The 18,872-nt window shown below is 36.7% G+C and overlaps 1 long non-coding RNA gene across 2 annotated transcripts in view; it reads right to left on the reverse strand.

The window, feature by feature from the left end:
* Nucleotides 1-18,872, reverse strand: part of LOC140641264 (uncharacterized) — a 322,998-nt gene that overhangs the window by 40,622 nt on the left and 263,504 nt on the right. Inside the window, exons 7-8 of one of the 2 annotated variants that reach the window (XR_012037808.1) lie at nucleotides 15,671-15,817; nucleotides 10,793-10,925 (exon numbers count right to left, since the gene is read on the reverse strand). This is a non-coding gene — a long non-coding RNA (uncharacterized lncRNA). Of the gene's footprint in view, nucleotides 1-10,792; nucleotides 10,926-15,670; nucleotides 15,818-18,872 lie in introns of those variants that run through there. The other variant, XR_012037805.1, reaches the window with a different exon arrangement.

Consider the following 18,872-nt stretch of genomic DNA (forward strand, 5'->3'; position numbering starts at 1 on the left):
TAATAGTCTGGCCTTTTAATATTTTCAGTTTAAATTGATATTCTCATATTACCAGACTCTAAGATTTCTCTGGCCAGTTAGCAATTATATTTTAAAAAAATACATAATTGTCCAGAACCATAACTCAAAACATGTCAGTTACATTAGCTTTGCTATAAACTCTAACTATATAAATGTTCAAACTTTCATTTAGCCGAATTGCGTGACCAGACATCATGCTGTTTAATGGATTGAGACAAGAAGTAGAATTACTAATAATAAATTACTACATTGCAGATCATGAAATATATGCAGGCTTCAGCCCAAGAATTCTGAGCAAAGTGATACAGTGATGGCAGTTATATTTGAAAGAGGCTCAGGTCAGGTCGGGGCTGAGGAGAAATGATGAATGAGAACCTAGCTAGTCAGAGGAGAGTTACCCAGTGCTGCTGTGACAGAGAGAGGGAAAAAGAGAGAGAGAGAGAAAGAGAGAACTTGGGTATATGACTTGTGAAAATTGTTCCTTTTGTTAAAAAAAGAAAAAAGAGGAAAAAACATCTCAGAGGTATTTCTGAGACCTTTAAATGTTATAATAAATGTTGGATGATTTGAGGTTGAGCCAGATTGTAATTATGCAAAATAAAGCTTTCTGTTAAGTAGAATTTCCATAAGAAATTTTAACCTCTGGCATTTAAGCAGGAAGGCAAGGGATGAAGTGCCATCATGAATAAATGTTAAACCTGAGCAAGATACGGACTTATCAAAAAAAAATTGAAAAGAACTTTCTAGCCTGCCCTCCAATTCCATCAAGGGATTAAATGTATTGTATAAAAGTACCTGCCATTTAGTATGCTGATCAGGGATGTGAAGTAAAAATACTGACAGTTAACCTCATAGAGTACTTTTAGTTCATTAAGAGGGAAGCTGTCTTTTGATGGAATTTGCCTACGTTGTACAAGTCACTTTAAATGGCAGCTGTCTTTTAAGTTTGCATTTGCTCATAATATCATTTTTCAAACAAATGAATGTTGATTGGAATTAAAATTCCATTCACTTGATGTGGACTCCGCATCCATGTGTCCAGTAGCAGATTATTTCAAATTCTTGTGTCAGATGATAATTGACCTCATGATTATAAGTGATGCCCTAAGCCTCCCATTTCTATCTCAATGCACATATTCACAATGCACAGAGAGGGAAAACTTTTGTACTCTTTCTGTCAGTATTTCCTCTGCCCACAAAGAAAGGAAATCACAGGGCCAGACAATAAAGAGAGAAAGATTTTGAGTAATAAGAAAACCTAAATTCAGATATTGGCTGGCAGTCTACCACCTTCCCAGATGTGGGCTCCTTCATTCTAGAAAGTCATTGATATTTGCCATTTCCCTCCCCTGCAGAGTGGTTAGCAAATAATCATGCTGATGTGTCTGAAATCTTTACAGGGAAGCCTTGATATTACTATAAAGAGTTATCACTGAAGCTGAATCTCAGCAAATCTCCTAACAACCATTCCCCTTATAAAACATCTACCCTCTTTGAAAAGTGAATTTCAAGCTTAAGCAAAAACCACCATTAAGAACAGGGCTGAAAACTGAATCCTTCCACTTCCTTATAGACCACAAGAGAGAGGCAAACCATGCTGTAAGTATCCTCCCAGTGAGATGAAAGAGAACAGACCCGTTACACAGCATACACCAGGCCACCAACCCATGCGATCAATGCACAGCTGTGGGCTGGCTTTGGAGAGAGACCCTGTCTCACCGCCTGTCACTTAGAGGTCATAATATTTTAGTGGCTCTTCTCTCTGAATAGAATAAAATGTGCAGATAGTTAAAGAGAATGAAAGTTCAGTTTAAAGCAATGGAGTGGAAGGAAGGGTAAAAGGGAGTTGATGAGAACCAAATGTCTCCCATATGGTTCTGCATAGAGCTGCTGGAGGGCCATATAAAAAATTAATCCAACTCATATAATTTTGCTAAAAGCCAAGTATGTACACGTAATGAAAATGCAACTCAAACATGACACATCTGGGTTTTTTGACAACATTGTGGGATGCAGCGTTACTCTGCCTTAATAATTGATTCTTTGGCTTACAATTTATTGTGTTTTATTCCCTTCCATTTTAGGACCTGACATAGTTGGGAATAGAAGAAATGTCTCTTCCTATCTTGGGAAATAAAAGGATTATGAAAATTTACCATCCCTCCAAGTGATATCACTTTCTTATATATGTGTACTCAGTGATGACTACTTTTGCATGTTAAGAGATAAAATGAATTCTTCTAAGAGGTAACAAAGCCTTGTAATCTATTGATGGAACATTCTGGGAAGTTCAAGCTCTGTTTTCTGCCCTTCCTCTTCACCTAAATAGTCGAGATGGCAACATTTTAGAGAGATGCTCTTACAGATAATTTTAGTAAAAACAAATAATGGAGAGCATGGGCTTGAATAATATCAGATGTGGAAGCAGGACCATTCTTAATTGCACACTGATTCCAATTCCATTCGTCTTTCTCTGGAAAACAGACAGAAAGAAATTAATCAAGTTGTAGCATGAACTAAGAGAAAAACTCAAGGCATACATGCCAAACTAGAAGCAACACATAGGCACACACAAAGACACTGATTGGTTTAACAGTAAGGTTTGTGCCAATCAGTTCTACAGATTGGTTTTATTCATCTTTACTTCCTCCCAATGCAGGACAATGTTTAAGACATCGTGGCACTTGATGAGTTAATCCTCCATTTCATGTGCCTACCATTTCAAACTTAGCTCCTAGATATTGGAGATTCAGAAGTGATGAGACCCAAACCCCACCTTATGAGAGCTCAAGTTCAGAGGGGGCATGTCTGGGCCGACAAGCAATTGTAGAACACCAGGTCAGTCCATTTCAAAGGTTCCCATAGGGAACAGGTGTCCAGGCAACAGGGGACATTTGGGACATCTTCTGTTCCTAACTCTCAATAAGCTGATGATAAGTGGATCCCATGACTGAGGTGAGGTAAAAAGAAGCCTTTATTTGGCTCTGTGCTCTGACAAAGCTAGCCCTCTCAAAAGGGCTCAGCAGTGCTACAAGAATTCATGGAACCCTTGAAGAGCTTTACTTCAGAATCAAATTAATTAATAAACAACAAATAAAAAGTGCAGGGGCCTGGGAATGAGAAAAAAAATAGGGAGGAGCATAATCTAGAGATGAGGCTGAGAACACAGTTTCTAAAGGACCCATGAGAGAAGCCCAGGAAGATACAGACCTCATGAGGTAGGGGTATTATAGATGGGGAAACTAAAACAAATTCTCACTGTGGTCTGTAAGCAATGATTACCAGGAAGATGTAAAGTCAAAAAAAAAAAATACAAATAGTTCTAATCAGTCACAGGCTAAGTGGTGAAGATGAGCAAGCAACTTCATGCAGCAGCTTTTGGGTCCCTGCAGACAGCCCCTCATTCACATCCTGCAGAGCTGCATCCTGCCTGAGCCCAGACCTACAGGCAGAGTTCATTCACCCTATTATATAAGCTCTGGTTTGTGATCCTCAGGTATATTTCGGTCTATGTATTGCCATCTATGGAGACTTTTAAAACAATTCTTTTACATGTGTTCTATTCCTGAGGCACAGCCCCTGACATGGGGACAATGAAGAGGATGTATAGACAAGGAGGGCACTGTAGGCTTTGCTGGTGTTGCAATTAGCAGGGCTAGAGAGAGTTCGTTGGTGGAGAGAAGTCAGGGGCAAAGTTGAGGGTGTTTCCATCCTAAGAATGTGTGAGATCTGAGCGGTGACAGGATAGCCAATGGGTCTGTGAGTTCCTATGAGGCAACTGTGGGTGCCCAGAAATAGTTTAGGTACTTTCCAGGGACATGAAATTTGCATTAACCATATACAACAAGAACAGAGTTCCTCATGCCACCGTGGCTTCAGTTTTATAGGAGACTGGCTGATAAGAACTGGTGACATTTGGGTACATTGTAATATCACCAATAATACCTTTATCTGCGGTCATGCTTCTTCATTCCCCTAGAATCTGATTTCCTTCCTTCCTCTCTGACTCTCATTTCCTCCCCCAAAGGTCTTGGGATTTTCATCTATTCTTCGGCTGGTGGGAATTTCACTCCGGTGGATCTATACATTCTGACACACATTTTATTTTAGTCAGATCTCAACTCATTTTTTTCTTTTTAAAACATTTTCATTGTCTTGATTTTTTTTAAATTATCCGATGGATATACACTTATTGTAATGAGTCAAATAATATACTAAAAGATGTAAAAAGTTGGGGATCCCTGGGTGGCTCAGCGGTTTAGCACCTGCCTTCAGCCTGGGGTGTGGTCCTGGAGTCCTGGGATCGAGTCCCGCATCGGGCTCCCTGCATGGAGCCCGCTTCTCCCTCTGCCTGTGTCTCTGCCTCTCTTTTTCTGTGTCTCTCATGAATAAATAAAATCTTCTAAAAAAAAGTTGTAAAACGGTAATGCTAATCATCTTTCTGCTACCCAGGCTCCAAACTTCTAATTCCACTCCATTAACATATATGTACCTTGCAACTTGCTTCCTTCACCTAGCAATGTAATTCGTATACCCTTAAAAATTAGCAGTTATAAATCGCAAATTATTTCTTTAATCTAATCATGCTCCAGAAAGTACATTTTCTATAAATTGCTTCACACCATTTATGGAGAATTTAGAACTATTTTATTGAATATGTATTCAGACAAGCGTTGTTTACCTTTATACGTATTTTCCTCTAATGTATTTTTCTCATAATGAACATATCTATTTCATGTTCACCTACATGAAAAACAGAATACAAATAGCACCCTTAGAAGTTCCTTGCCCCCTCACAATCACTACCCTCCCATCCAATATTTACCAACCTGACTTCTAATGTCACAGCTTTCCTTTTTTTAAAATTTATATAAATGGGGATGACTGTGTGCTCAGGGGTTGAGTATCTGCCTTCAGCTCAGGTCATATACTGGGGTTCTGAGATCAAGTCCCACATCGGTCTCCCCACAAGGAACCTGCTTCTCCCTCTGCCTGTGCCTCTGTCTCTCTTGTGTCTCTCATGGTTAAAAAAATAAAATCTTTTTAAAAAATTATATAAGGAAATCATCAGTATGTATGCTACTGTGTCTGAATTCTTTCATCCAACAGTATGATTGCGAGTCTTGTCCATATTTTTGCATATAATGTGTGTCCATTTTCCTTACTGTAAAGGAGGCTAGTAAACAAATATGACACAATTTGGTTTGTGTTCAGTTTGGGAACTAATATTAATAAGGCTGCTATGGACCTCAAAATAAGGAAGCCTCCCGAAAACTAGTCTCTTATATATCAAAAAAACAAACAAAAGCCTCTCTTTTAAAGTTCTTGTTTCTGCCACTAGTATCAAGAGTGTGATTTGAAATCCGAAGGTGAAGTTTAATTAACTTATTTTTCTCAGCATTTCTGAAATACCAAGGACAGTGTGTGCAGAATATTCTAGCCACCTGACTGAGAGCTAGAGCCTCATATTTCAAGGAAGTGCAAGTGTAGCCAAGTTGAAGCCAATGGAAGACAGTACCAAAACTACCAAGAGCATTCTACAGCAATAATGTCTCAGCAATGAAGAATAACTATTGCTCTGTGTATCAGGATCCAATCTAGAGGCCAGGAAGCCAGTAGAGGTGATAGCCAGAAAGACCTAGAAAGAATTAATGAAGAATTTCAATTTGTTCCATAAAAGATTAAAAAAAAAAAAAAGAATACACAGAGTTGGTAGGAGAGGAAGACAAAGTGTAAGAAGGAAGAATGGAGCAGATAACAAGGGGAGGAAAGATGAAAGGAATGAAATGGTTAACAGATTTTTCAAAAACAGGAATGGATATAGGTGAAGGTGGCCAAAAGGTACAAACCTCCAGTGATAAGTAAATCCTAGGGGTATAATGTACAGCATGCTGACTCCAGTTAACAAGACTGTTGTATATTTGAAAGTTACTAAGAGTAGATCTTACAAGTTTTCATCATAAGAAAAAAAATTTAACTACCTGAGGGGATAGATATTAATTAAACTTCTGGCAATTATTTCATAATACGTACATATATCAAATAATGATGCTGTATGTTTAAAATTCACACAATATGTTAAAAAATAGGAATGCATAAATTGAACTTTAAGTGGTTCCCATTGCTTTGATTATGCTATTTTTCATATCGCTGAATTCAGTTGATCTCTGTAATTCAGAGATTCCATATGTGCCAGTCCCCTACTTGCTAGAACAGATTTGTAACCCCAAAGTGAGCAATGGAGGTGATTTTGCAGTCATTGGTCAACATTCGTGCAGTAATGAAAACCTTGACTAGCATGAAGCACACATTTCCCGGCTGAGGTTGAATGAGGCAATGGCAGTTTTATGTCAGCTCTCATTGTAAACAAGTGTCCTTTCCACCCACTATTTAGTGTCACATTTTCTCATTTTTGTGCCTTTTGCTGAGTCTACTGTTTAAAATGCCTCCCAAGCATAGTGTTCAAGTGCTGTCTAGTGTCCCTAAGCACGCAAAGGCTGTGAAGTGCCTTACAGAGGGAAATGCTGTGTTCGATAAGCTTCATTCGGGCATGAGTTACAGTTCTGTTGGCCATGTTAATGGATCAAAATAGATATTAAATAATATATTTTATGTGTTTTATATAGAGAATATAATATGTATATTATAACATTGTTATATATTAAACAACACATGTGTGTTTCCTTAAACAGAAACTCATATAAAACAAGGTTATGCATTGTCTGTTGGTGAAAATATTACAATCAATCAAAGGCTTACAGGAACCTAACCCTATTATTTCTCCGAGAAGCCATAATTCAGTTTTTGTTAATCCAGGGTTCACAGTGACTGTATACAACTACTGAAAAAAAAAAGAAGGAACAATTGGCTGGATTTCATATTATCTGTTCCATGCAAGGGTCTTAGCAGAGAAATTCTAGACATCTCTGAAGAGAGAAACAGGTATAAATTAGGAAGAGATGGGGTTCTGCATCTAGATCAAACAGGTGCAGCCAGGGATTGCACTCTTTGGCGGCGTGATGCTTCAACATCAGTTCTGTATGTATAGGAAAGCAGAACTTGATACTGACAAGCACTTAAAACATGCTTTTGTGTGCTCAAATAACCTCTTCAGTACGATAACATCTTTATCTAGAAGATGAATGGTGTGCCAGCTATCAATCTTGAAGGAATGTTATCAGCATAAGAGTGACAATATCTAGAAAGTGTTAAGACTGTTTTTTAAAGAATTGTATTTTCATGGACCTGTTCATTATCACCAAATAGAATGCAATAAAATAATATTCAATTAAAGTTAGAACATACCATGTTATATATATATATATGTATATATATGTATATATATATATCCCATCTTTGAAACCAGTTATGTGATTTACATCCATCCATACCCAAGCAATACATAATTAAGAAAAAATGCTTATCTTTTTTACTTTTAAAATGCATAACTGGAAACACAAATAGCCAAGCACACAAAGAGTAGCATTATTTATATCAAGTTCTGCAGAAGCACAGATTCTAGTGATTGTGCCACGAGTTTTATGGCGTCATCAAATATAAAATGAAGGTCAAAAGTGAAATGAAAAGAATGTAATGTATAAATGAAACTTCAGCATATGACCAGTTCTGCCTCTGAAGAACTCATTATATTAGTATGCTCTGATTTTTTTTTGCTTATTTTTGCATTAAAATTGGACTCTAAAAGACACCCACAAAATAATATGCTAAGATACTATTCAAAGGATGACATTGCCCATTGAATACCATTTAGTGCGAATCAGTGGTAGTACTATTAATTTCTCCCATTTTAATGCACACTTTAGCTAGCACATGACCCATACCATGAACATCAGTTACACCCCAGGGACCAGACATTAACAGCATGTGCTACGAGTGGTTTATTTTACAATTGCTGTGAAATAAAAGCTGATGGAAATGAGCCACTGGTGAATTACTTGCTAGCAAAAACAACAATATTTGTATCACTACTGAAAAACTCCCTCTGAAAAGGGGGGCAGGATAGGCAGAGGTTTTATTGTATTGTTCACACAGAAACATAAAGATAGAGGAGTCAGGGGAAGTAAACAGTTAAGAGTCTGAAATTATTTATCTGCAGTTAAACAGAATACATTTTAGTAGCTGAGATCCAGTTAATTAAAGCACAATTTGGACACACAGACACAGAGACAGACAGACATACATAATCACGCAAATAAAGTAATAAAATAATAATTTCCAAATAAACTGTAGTTGGTAAGGTCTTTCCTCTCATAAAAGAAACATTAATAGGACTTCAATCTTTTGATGTAGGTAGGTGATCTTTCCAGAGCTATATGGGGAAAGAAAATTAAAATCTCACAGCAGGTTTTTCACAGAACTAATTTATCCCTGGTTGTGTTGTTGTTGTTGTTGTTGTTGTTGTTGTTGTTTAATTTAAGAACATTGCTTCTTCTTGCATATCATTTTTCTATAAAACTCAGTCAATATCAGAAATATTTATGTTCTCATAGAAGATATGCAAATAGACTCAGACATTTTATTATACTTATAAAATATATAATTCTAACTCGATGTAATCCATACACAAAGACCTTGTCTGCACCGAAAAGATGCACTTGATTTATTTAAATACAATGCTCAAATATAATATCAATTACTCCCAGCTCCTCATTCTAAATTGGATTTAATCTGTTAACCTCTCACCTTCCTTTAAAGAGAGTCAGAATGAAGGATCGACATGAAAGAAGATGGAGTTTGCAAGAATAAAACGGCACAACGGAATACACTAAACACAAGTCGACCTGTTAATTATCCTGCTTACAGGTTTACACACACACACACTTTTGTCTATGATTAACTGGATTGTACAGCTGTTGTTCCTTTTGCTGAAAGCTTTGACCTTTTGCTTAAGTCCAATCTAGCACAAGGAAATCATTATTCATTTCTCTCCCACTCAAAGTCTGGATGCAGATTTGAAAATGTTATTTATTGTCTGCCTGTTAGTCTTTAGCGCGCAGCCGTTATTACTAAACGAGACAGCTGGCTGCATCGACCTATCCTTTACTGCCCCCAAGGCCACGCATCCCTAATTCAAGGATATCAGATAATGGTATGTGGCATGATTTACATGTAGAGAATTCCAAATTCATTGTGAGCCTATTTATAACTACAGCACCTTCGATAGGGAAGATGATTTAATAGAGGTTGTAAGGGTTTTCTGACAAGAGACATTAATATTAGAACCTTTTCCCAAGCACTGCAAACAGTGGTGCGGGGACTGAGCTTGCCTGAGTTATTTTTCATGGGAGACCCTTTTTCTGTTCATTAGCACTTACATTCCTGGGGTTGGAAAGCCACTGTTTAAACTCTAATTTGTATGTAATGAGCATATTCAATGCAAGGAGACTCTCCTTCATTAACAAAGCTGAAAAAAGGCTGGTAACTCTGATGAAAAAGGACATCTAATCTCATGGAAATTTAACCAGTCCAGTTTTGCGGATGGTGTTTGGAAAACCAAGGGTCTGCTCTCTAGAGATGGTCAAGGTGGATGGTAAAGATTCTGTAATGTCTTTTCAAAAGAGTTAGAAACAGGCTGATGTCTTAGCGAATACGCCTCCCTTCAATAAAACTAACTCTAATGGATGAGGCTGCCTCTGGGTATTGCTAAGAACATACAGGCAAGTCTATTTGCTTACACAGACGCTGCACTGCCAATGATTTTAGAAGGCATTTTGCAATGGTTCAAGCATCAAAAACAACAACAAAAACACAAAACAAACATGATGCCCTTTACCTAGAAGTCTTAAGAATTAACCACACATTTGAAAATGCAGTTTAAAGGAGCATGTTATCAAAGAAGTCTTCTTTATTAATAAGACTTCTGGTTCACAATAGATGAAACAAATCAGCACCCTTGGTGGTGTATTATATTTTTAATCTGAAATGTAAAACCAGTGTTCTATTTCAAACAGCAATTTTCACATAAAATATATCTCTAAAGACTGGAATCAGTTGGCATTTACTTTGAAAACCCTATATGCTATTGCTTTAAGGGGCAAGTTTCATTTGGGGATAAAATATTTCCTCTAGATTACTATCAATTCAAATTCAATCTTTAGAAATCTCTAGATGACATAATGAATGGCTTTTATGTACCAGGTTGGATTTTTATTATCTGTTTATTACATTAAAAAAAAAGATCCTGACGCCCAAATTGGAATCAACACCTTATTTTTATTTAGTTTCTCAGATTAATCATTCTAACCTGTCTAGAATTAATTTTATTAATTCATTCATCATTTATAATAAAAATAACATCTTCCAAGAAGTCCCATAATAAAAATAAAAGTAATCAGTGGAAAAATAATATCCCTAGTACACTCATGACTCAAAATCCAAGAACATCCAGCATCATCTCTGTTCATCGTTTGTTTCTTGTTGTTATTGCACTTAATACATATTTGAGGATCCTCATTCAGTTGCCTGGAATTATAATAGTGCAGATAAAGCACAGAACTCAGATTATGCAAACCCTGTTCTCTATGATTTGAAGGGAAATAAGACACTCCCATTTCATTTGGCTCCTAAGAATCGGTGACAATATGCTCTTACTGAAAAACAAGGCTTGGATCTAACTCATGATGTTTTATAAAGTATCCTTTCAGTTGCATGTTTTTTTGAAGTGGCTAGCACGCAAACACAACAAAGACTATCAAAACTAAGGCAGATGGTATGATCCTGTATTCTTGGACTTAGGATAAACCAAATGAAATCAGAATTAAGTTACTTTGAAGGATACAAATCCTATGGTGCAGACGAGTGAGTAGTTTCCTGTTTCCTCTGATTAGCTTGCCATTAATCAAGTTATACTCCATACTCAGGACAGTGCATTCTTTTTTCAAGTTCTGTGGGTGGGGAGAGGATTTGTAATGAACTTAAAAGAGAATTGTCGAAGTGTGCTGAAATTTGTGATGAACATGTCATGAACTGAAAATAGCAACTACTGGGGATCCCTGGGTGGCACAGCGGTTTAGCGCCTGCCTTTGGCCCAGGGCGTGATCCTGGAGACCCGGGATCGAGTCCCACGTCGGGCTCCCGGTACATGGAGTCTGCTTCTCCCTCTGCCTATGTCTCTGCCTCTCTCTCTCTCTCTCACTCTCTCTCTCTCTATGTGACTATCATAAATAAATAAAAATTTTAAAAAAAGAAAATAGCAACTACTGACAGAAATGTAAAGATAAATAACATTGTAACTAAGGGTTTATTTTCATTAGAGGAGAGAAATTTGGAGCATTTTCCTTGATGATTTAAATAAGGTAGCTAGCTAATTAATATTTACTGAGCAACTCTCCTGTGTTCCATGCACGTCCTACACTCATCTCAAATGATATACATGAAGTAATTTAGAAAAACCACATACTACTTTGGAAATATGACACTATTACACTATAGCCTTTTACACAGGTATAGCCATACACCGTAACCTAGGAAGTACTGATTACATTTTTTCCAAATTTAACAAAGAAATGCACCAATCCAAATTACTATTATGGGGGGGGGGGCTGAAATATATACATCCTGAGGCCTAATATAGGGACCAAGGAATAACCCTCTCTGAGCCTCAGAAGGTACATGTTTTCCAAGTAAAATAAGAAGGCAAGCACTCTTCTTGAATGAAGACTTGAAAATATTATTTTCATGATGTTTAGAAAAATGTTTTATGCTTCACATTACAAGAGCCATATTTTTCAATTCTCCAAAAAGATGACAAGTGGGTTTATTCTCCTCAAAGCTTGGCACACTAGTTTGATATGTGCTGTCAAGGAAAAGAATTATTTTCAAAATTTTATTATTTTGTATTTGAAAGACCCAATAGCTATTCAAGGACCAAATATTTAGGAGAGTGGCTATTTCTATTAAAGGATGAAATTACACATGGAGAGAAGCCACTACACTGTTTCTCCAGGCATTAAGATGTATTGGGTGTTGGGGTGCCTGGGCGACTCAGTTGGTTAAGCTTCTGACCCTTGGTTTCGGCTCAGGTTGTGATTACATGGGTCACAATCTCATGGATCATGAGATCCAACCCCATGTGGTCTCCATGCTCAACAGGAAGTCTGCGGGAAGATTCTTTCCCTCTGCCCCACCCCTCACACCCTCTCTTTCTCTCAAATAAATAAAATAAATCTTTATAAAAGCAAGACTTCATATACACAATCTTAGAGCTTCACATATGTCAGGACCCAATAAATGATTATTGACTCTAATCCAGTAGTTCTCATGTGGGGAAAAAGGAGAGGTGCAGGGCAGAAATTTTGCTCCCGATGGACATGTGCCAATATCTGGAGACACTTCTGGTTGTCACAACTTGGGGAGAGGACTTCTACCAGTTGTCACAACTGGGAGTGGTTTCTGCTACCATCTAGAGAGTAGAATCTAGGGGGTAGGGGGTAGGAATTATAAGTATCCAGTAGTCCCAGGGCAGCCTGGGACTGAAAGATCTATTCAGAAAGATCTATTCAGATCTATTCAGACCCTAAATGTCAATAGGGTCAAGATTGAGAAACTCTCCCATAATTGCTTGTACTACACCAAAAATTAAACTTCTAACCTTAACTTTTAATTAACTCTTATAAAATGTAAGCATATATCCCTAAAAATTAATATGTCCCATTTGAGAAAAAAATAGCAACATGAAAATATTTACACTCACCTTTTGAGCAGACACTCCTTTAGGGAATTTTAATAGAAGTGACACTGGCCAGTGCTCACTAGCACTGAGGAAAATGCTATCACTGATGGAGGGAGATACTGGGTAGGCTGGATGAGTAAATGGCAAAGATCTTGAGCCATCACTACTGTATTTAAATTTGAGGTTATAATCAAGTTTAGAGTGGTTAATACATACATGAAGTAAAAACTTCAAAAAATACAAGAGAGTATTCAGTAAAAGCGAATACTCTGTCCCACAGTCATCTTTTCCTTTCTAGAAAAAAACTTCTTAGGTTCTTTTCCCAGCATGTTCTACAATTTATTTGAGGTGCTTCCAGAGTTATTACTCTGCATGTAAGCAGTGAGTACACATAGATCTATAGATACATATCAAAGACAATAGATCATGCACACTGTTCTGAATCATATTTTGCCTTCCAATAAAATATCTTACAGGTCTATTATGCATGCCTTATTTTTTAAATTGCTACATAACATGAATCATGAATAAAAATGATATTAAAATGAAATGGAATATAAAATAAATGGAAATAACCATATGAAAATAACTATTTTAACCAGTTTCCTGTTAAATGCATTTAAATTGTTTTCAATCTTTTGTTATTATCAATATTACTACAATATTGGCACTGTACATAGGTCATCTTTGCTTTTGTGATTATAACCATTATTTCTTTTTTTAAGATTTATTTATTTATTTTAGAGAGAGAGAACCAGGGGAGGGGCAGAGGGAGAGGAAGACAATCCTTAAGCAGACTCCCCACTGAGCATGAAGCCCAATGTGGGGCTTGATGCAGAGTTCAATCCCAGGACCCCAAGATCATGACCTGAGCCAAAATCAAGAGTTGGACACCCAACCGACTGAGCCACCCAGGTGCCTCTAATCATGTTCATTTCCATACAGAAGTAGCCTGGCTTGTTAAAAGGACATATGCATTTTCTATCTTAATAGATACTATCAAATTGCTGATCATATATATATATACATATATAGATGTGGGTGTGTGTGTATATATACACACACACACACACACACACATATATATGAGCCTATTTCTTTACATTCATGTCAATACCGTTTGCTGACAAGCCCTTTGCAAATCTACTAAATAAAAAAAAAATGTAGTTTTATTTGAGGATGTAGGGAAAAGGGAACCTTTGAACACTGATGGTGGGAATGTAAATTGGTGCAGCCACTGTGGAAAACAGTATGGAGTTTCCTAAAAAAATTAAAAATAGAATTACCATACAATCTAATAATTCCTTGACTAGATATTTTTTCAAAGAAAAGAAAAACACTAATTCAAAAAGATATATGCACCCTTATGCTTATTACAACAATATTTACAATAGCCAAGATACAAAAGCAGCCCAAGTATCCATTGATAGATAAATGAATAAAGAAGATGTGGTGTACACACACAGACACACACACACACACACACACACACAGAGAGAGAGAGAGAGAGAGAGAGAAATATTACTCAGCCATAAAAAAGAATGAGATTGTGCATTTGCAACAACACGGATCGACCTAGAGACTATTATGTTAAGTAAAATAAGTCAGACTAAGAAAAATAGATACTATATGATTTCATTTGGATGTGGAATCTAAAAAAATGAATAAACAAATAAACAAAAAAGCAGATTCATACCTACAAATACAGAGAAAAAAACTGATGGTTGCCACAGGGGAAAGAGGTGGAGAGATTGGGCAAAATGGATGATGGGAAGTGGGAGGTACTGACTTCCAGTTATAAAATGAATAAGTCATGGGAATAAAAGACCTAATAGCATAGGAAATACAGCCACTAGTACTGTAATTGCATTGTATCATGAGAGATGGTAGCTACACCTGTGGGGAGCATCGCATAACATATAGAGTTGTTGAATCACTACTTTGTATGCATGAAACTAATGCAACATTGTGTGTCAACTATACTCAAAAAAATGTACTTTTTGTTTTCTTTTATTATGAGGGCAGTTTTATATATTTACATGGTTTAAATATATTTATACTTTTATACCTGATGATAATCTTTGCCCATGTTTCAATTAGGTTATTGGGGTTTTTTTCTGTTAGATGTTGACAAATCTATAAACATTAACAAAACTGTCATTTTCTCTGTAATATGAATTGCAAATTTTCTCCACTTTTCTCTTTGACCATGTTTGTTTTTGATGTAGAGCATTTCTTCAGAATTTGTTTTAACTTATATCAATCTTTTATTTTATGGCTTCAGGATTTAATTTAGAATTAAAATTTTAAAACATGTCATGTTTTCTATTTTGTGATTTTCTGTTTGTTTTTAACCTTTGATCCATTTGAATTTATCCTAGCTTAAAAAGACTAGCTTTATTTTTCTTTAAGATATCTACCCTGTTATGCTAACAATATCCATGTTTTTATCCACAATAATTTAAAATTACATTTCATTTTTGTATTACTTGGTCCTATTGCTGGATTTTTATTTTGTTTCATAGAACTCTTTGTCTAGTCTTAGGCCAACATTACATTGTTTAAATTATTGTAGTATAAAATGTTTTAATATTCAGCAGGAAGCAAACACATTCTTTCAGGACATTTTTTGCCCTTAGATAATTAATACAGGGAAGCTAAGCTAATACATGTGTGTGAGAGATGAGTATGACTGCAAACAGCCTTTCTCCCTTAGGTTAAGAGATTATATTCCCTCTGGAGTTTCTCACTGAAAACTGGGCAACCAGCATATCAAACCTATAAATTTTCACTCCAAAGGAATGCTCTCTCTTTCTACTTTTGTCCTTCAAAGTCAACTTCAAGAATGAACGTGAAGATAAAAGCTAGATAAGAAAATACTTGGCAAAGAATGGAAACCTATTTTCCTCCTCTGTCACATGAATGGGTTGACTTTTCAAAGTCATTCACAGGACTTACTTGCTTATCAGGATGGAGGACGTTGTTGGAAGCAGAAATGGTTGACAATCAAATGTGCTCTTGACGTATGCACATCAGACTCGTGCATTGAGTGAAGTCTTTCCCATCTATGAAGGCAGACACTTGACCCAATCACTGCTTTCTTTGCTGTTGCGTGTGCAAAGAATAAAATCAGTTTAAATCTGCACTTTGTGAACTTATCCACCAATACTCTTTTATGTCAATGGAATGAAAGCATTTGAAAATCAACACAAGAATGTATACCAAAATAATTGCTTAAGTGGCCAAATTCGATTAGACTCAACCTTGTGCTTTGTATTATGTTGTCTGAAACATTTACGACATACTGCCCCGAAGCTTAAAATAATGGAACTTCTGTTATCTTACTATTATTTTTTTAATCTAACTCATAAGGTTTGTAAATATCCCTGATGACCAGATTGACTAAATTTAATTAAATGTAAGCATTTAACTCAACAGGTCACCAGTGCAATGTGGTTCAGGACCCCTTCCTTCAAGTATTCCTAGGGCTTCCACAGGGGGATTTCTCATGTGCTCAAAAACAATCCCCCATCCCCACGCAGCCACACCACCTTACTCAGCACAGCAGTCCCTTGCCTATGGCCACAGTTGGTCCATTGGGCAAAGAGGACAGATTCCCATCTCCATTGTCTTTTCTAGGCCCCTGGATGTATTCCTTTTTATTCCAGTGGGCTCTACAGCCTCCTGCCCCTGTCTCAGCAACTGCTGCTTCTCCTACAGCTCCTCTGGGCACACTCCTCTCTAGTGTCTGGTCTGAGCCCTTAGAATGCAAGGGCCATAGGAAAGTCTGAGACAAAAGAAGAAAGTATATCTCTTGGTCTTGACATTTTACCCTATTTGTGGGCCTGCAGAGGACAACTTGGTCTTCCATATGTTTCGTAGTTCCTTAAAATGCTCTTCTTTTTTACTTTACTCTTACAGTTTTTATTCTTCACTTTAACCTGTTTCTCTCCTCAGAACCTAACCATACTTCTACACAGTTGGCCAGGAGATAGATTAATGTAATAGAACAATGCTGTATCATGGTCTGTACTTGCCTCCAGGAAAGAAAGGATGAGGCACCAAGTCAAGTTCATGTGGCTATATCTTTCTTACATCAGGGTATGTCCTCACCTGGGAATCTCTTCACCTCCCCCTTCAAACATACTTTTGTCAGGTCACCCAATAACTCATCAGTTTTGCCCAGAGTTCTACATTCCAGCATCAGACATGGTGCATTGTCTTTTCTAAAAGGAGGCTTTGCAGCTGACACAAAAAAAGAATCTCCTGAGATTGACTAGTGAGCTGTGGTGTGAAAGATAAGATCAGCTGAAGGTAAGGCTCATCTTTAAGCTTAGGCTCTGAGATGGGTGGTAAGGTCATAAATGTGATAGGAAATTCAATGCAAGTATAAGGATGGAAATAAAGGGGCATTTGTTTGGCATGGTTGTTTGAGCATCAAACCCTTGCTTTTGGCTCAGGTCATGATCTCAGGGTCATGAGATCCAGCCCCACAACAGGCTCCATGCTCAATGTGGAATCTGCCTGAGATTCTCCCTCTCTTTCTCTGAAATAAATAAGCAAATCTTTTTTTTTAAAGATGGAGATAAAAAATTTAAAAAGCATGTTATCTGCATGACATGAACATAAAAAGATTTACTTTCTTCTGAGACAGAAGGGTAGGATTGCTAGATAAAATACAAGATACACAGCTAAAATTGAATTTCAGATAAACAATAAATAACTGTTTAGTGTAAATAGGCTCCCTGCAATGTTTGGGGCATACATAAACTAAAAAATTCCTTGCTGTTTTCCTGAAATTCAGACTTAACTGGGCACTCTGTATTTTTTGCCTGCTAAATCTGCCAATGTCACTCAAGAGAGGGGGCAAAGATTAAAGATGTGTTATTCAAGTATATTTTAAAATTTATATGGAAAGGCAAAGGAACTAGAACAGCTAAACACTACTGAACAAAAAGGATAAAGTGGAAAGAATCACACCACTCAGTTTTAAGACTTACCCTATAGCTACAGTAATCAAGACCATGTGGTATTGGCAGAGAAACAGACACAAGTAGATCGATGGAGCAAAATAGAGAATTCAGAATAGACCCACACAAATGTGTCCAATTGATGTCTGACAAGAATAAAAAAAGCAACCCAGTGGATGAAGGATTGTCTTTTCAACAAATGGTGCTAGCACTATTGAACATCAATAGCCCCCTCCCAAATAAACAACATATCTTTGACTAAAACTTTATACCTTATACAAAAATTAACTTGAAATTGGTCATAGATATAAATGCAGGAAGTAAAACTACAAAACTTTTAGAAGAAAATACAGGAGGAGATCTTTGCAATGGGGTTAGGCAACAAGCTCTTAGATATGACACCATAAGGACTATCCATAAAAAGAAATATTGACAAATTGCATTTCATCAAAATTAAAAGAAAAGACAAAACATTTACTCCTAAAAGACTGTGTCAAGAAATTGAAAAGGTAAGTCACCAACTGGGAGAAAATATTTGCAAGCTGCATACCCATCAGAGGACTCATGTACAGAATATACAAAATAAGAATCCAACGTAAGAAAATAAGCATTCAGTTAGAATATGGACAAGTAAGTTGAACAGTTCACCAAAACAAATATATGAGTGGCAAATAACACATGGAAAACTCTTCAATATTACTAGTCATTAAGGAAAAGTCAGTTTAAAATACGGTATACCACAGCACGTCTATAACATGATAATTAAAATAGTGATCCCAGCAAATGCTAGTGAAGATGTATAGAACTGAATCACTGACATTGCTGATAGGATCTAGCAATAGCACTTCTGGGCATTTATCCTAGAGAAGTGAAAACTTCTATTCACACTAAGCCGATGTATGAATGATCACAGCAGCTTTATTTGTAGTAGCTAAAATCTACCAAATGTCCTTCAACAGGTAAATGATTAAGCAACCTGTGGTACATTCTTATAGTGGACTACTACTCATCAATATAAAAGAAAAAATAAAACTACTGACACACAGGGCAACTTGGGCGGATCTCGAGGACATTCACTGAGTGCAAAATCCAGCAGAAGAAAAAGTTGCATACTTTATAATTCCACTTATATGGAATTTGTGAAATACCAAAATTACACCAATAGAGAGCAGATTTGTAATTACCAAAGG

This window comes from Canis lupus, chromosome 10 (assembly GCF_048164855.1).
Source record: "Canis lupus baileyi chromosome 10, mCanLup2.hap1, whole genome shotgun sequence".
NCBI lineage: Eukaryota > Metazoa > Chordata > Mammalia > Carnivora > Canidae > Canis > Canis lupus.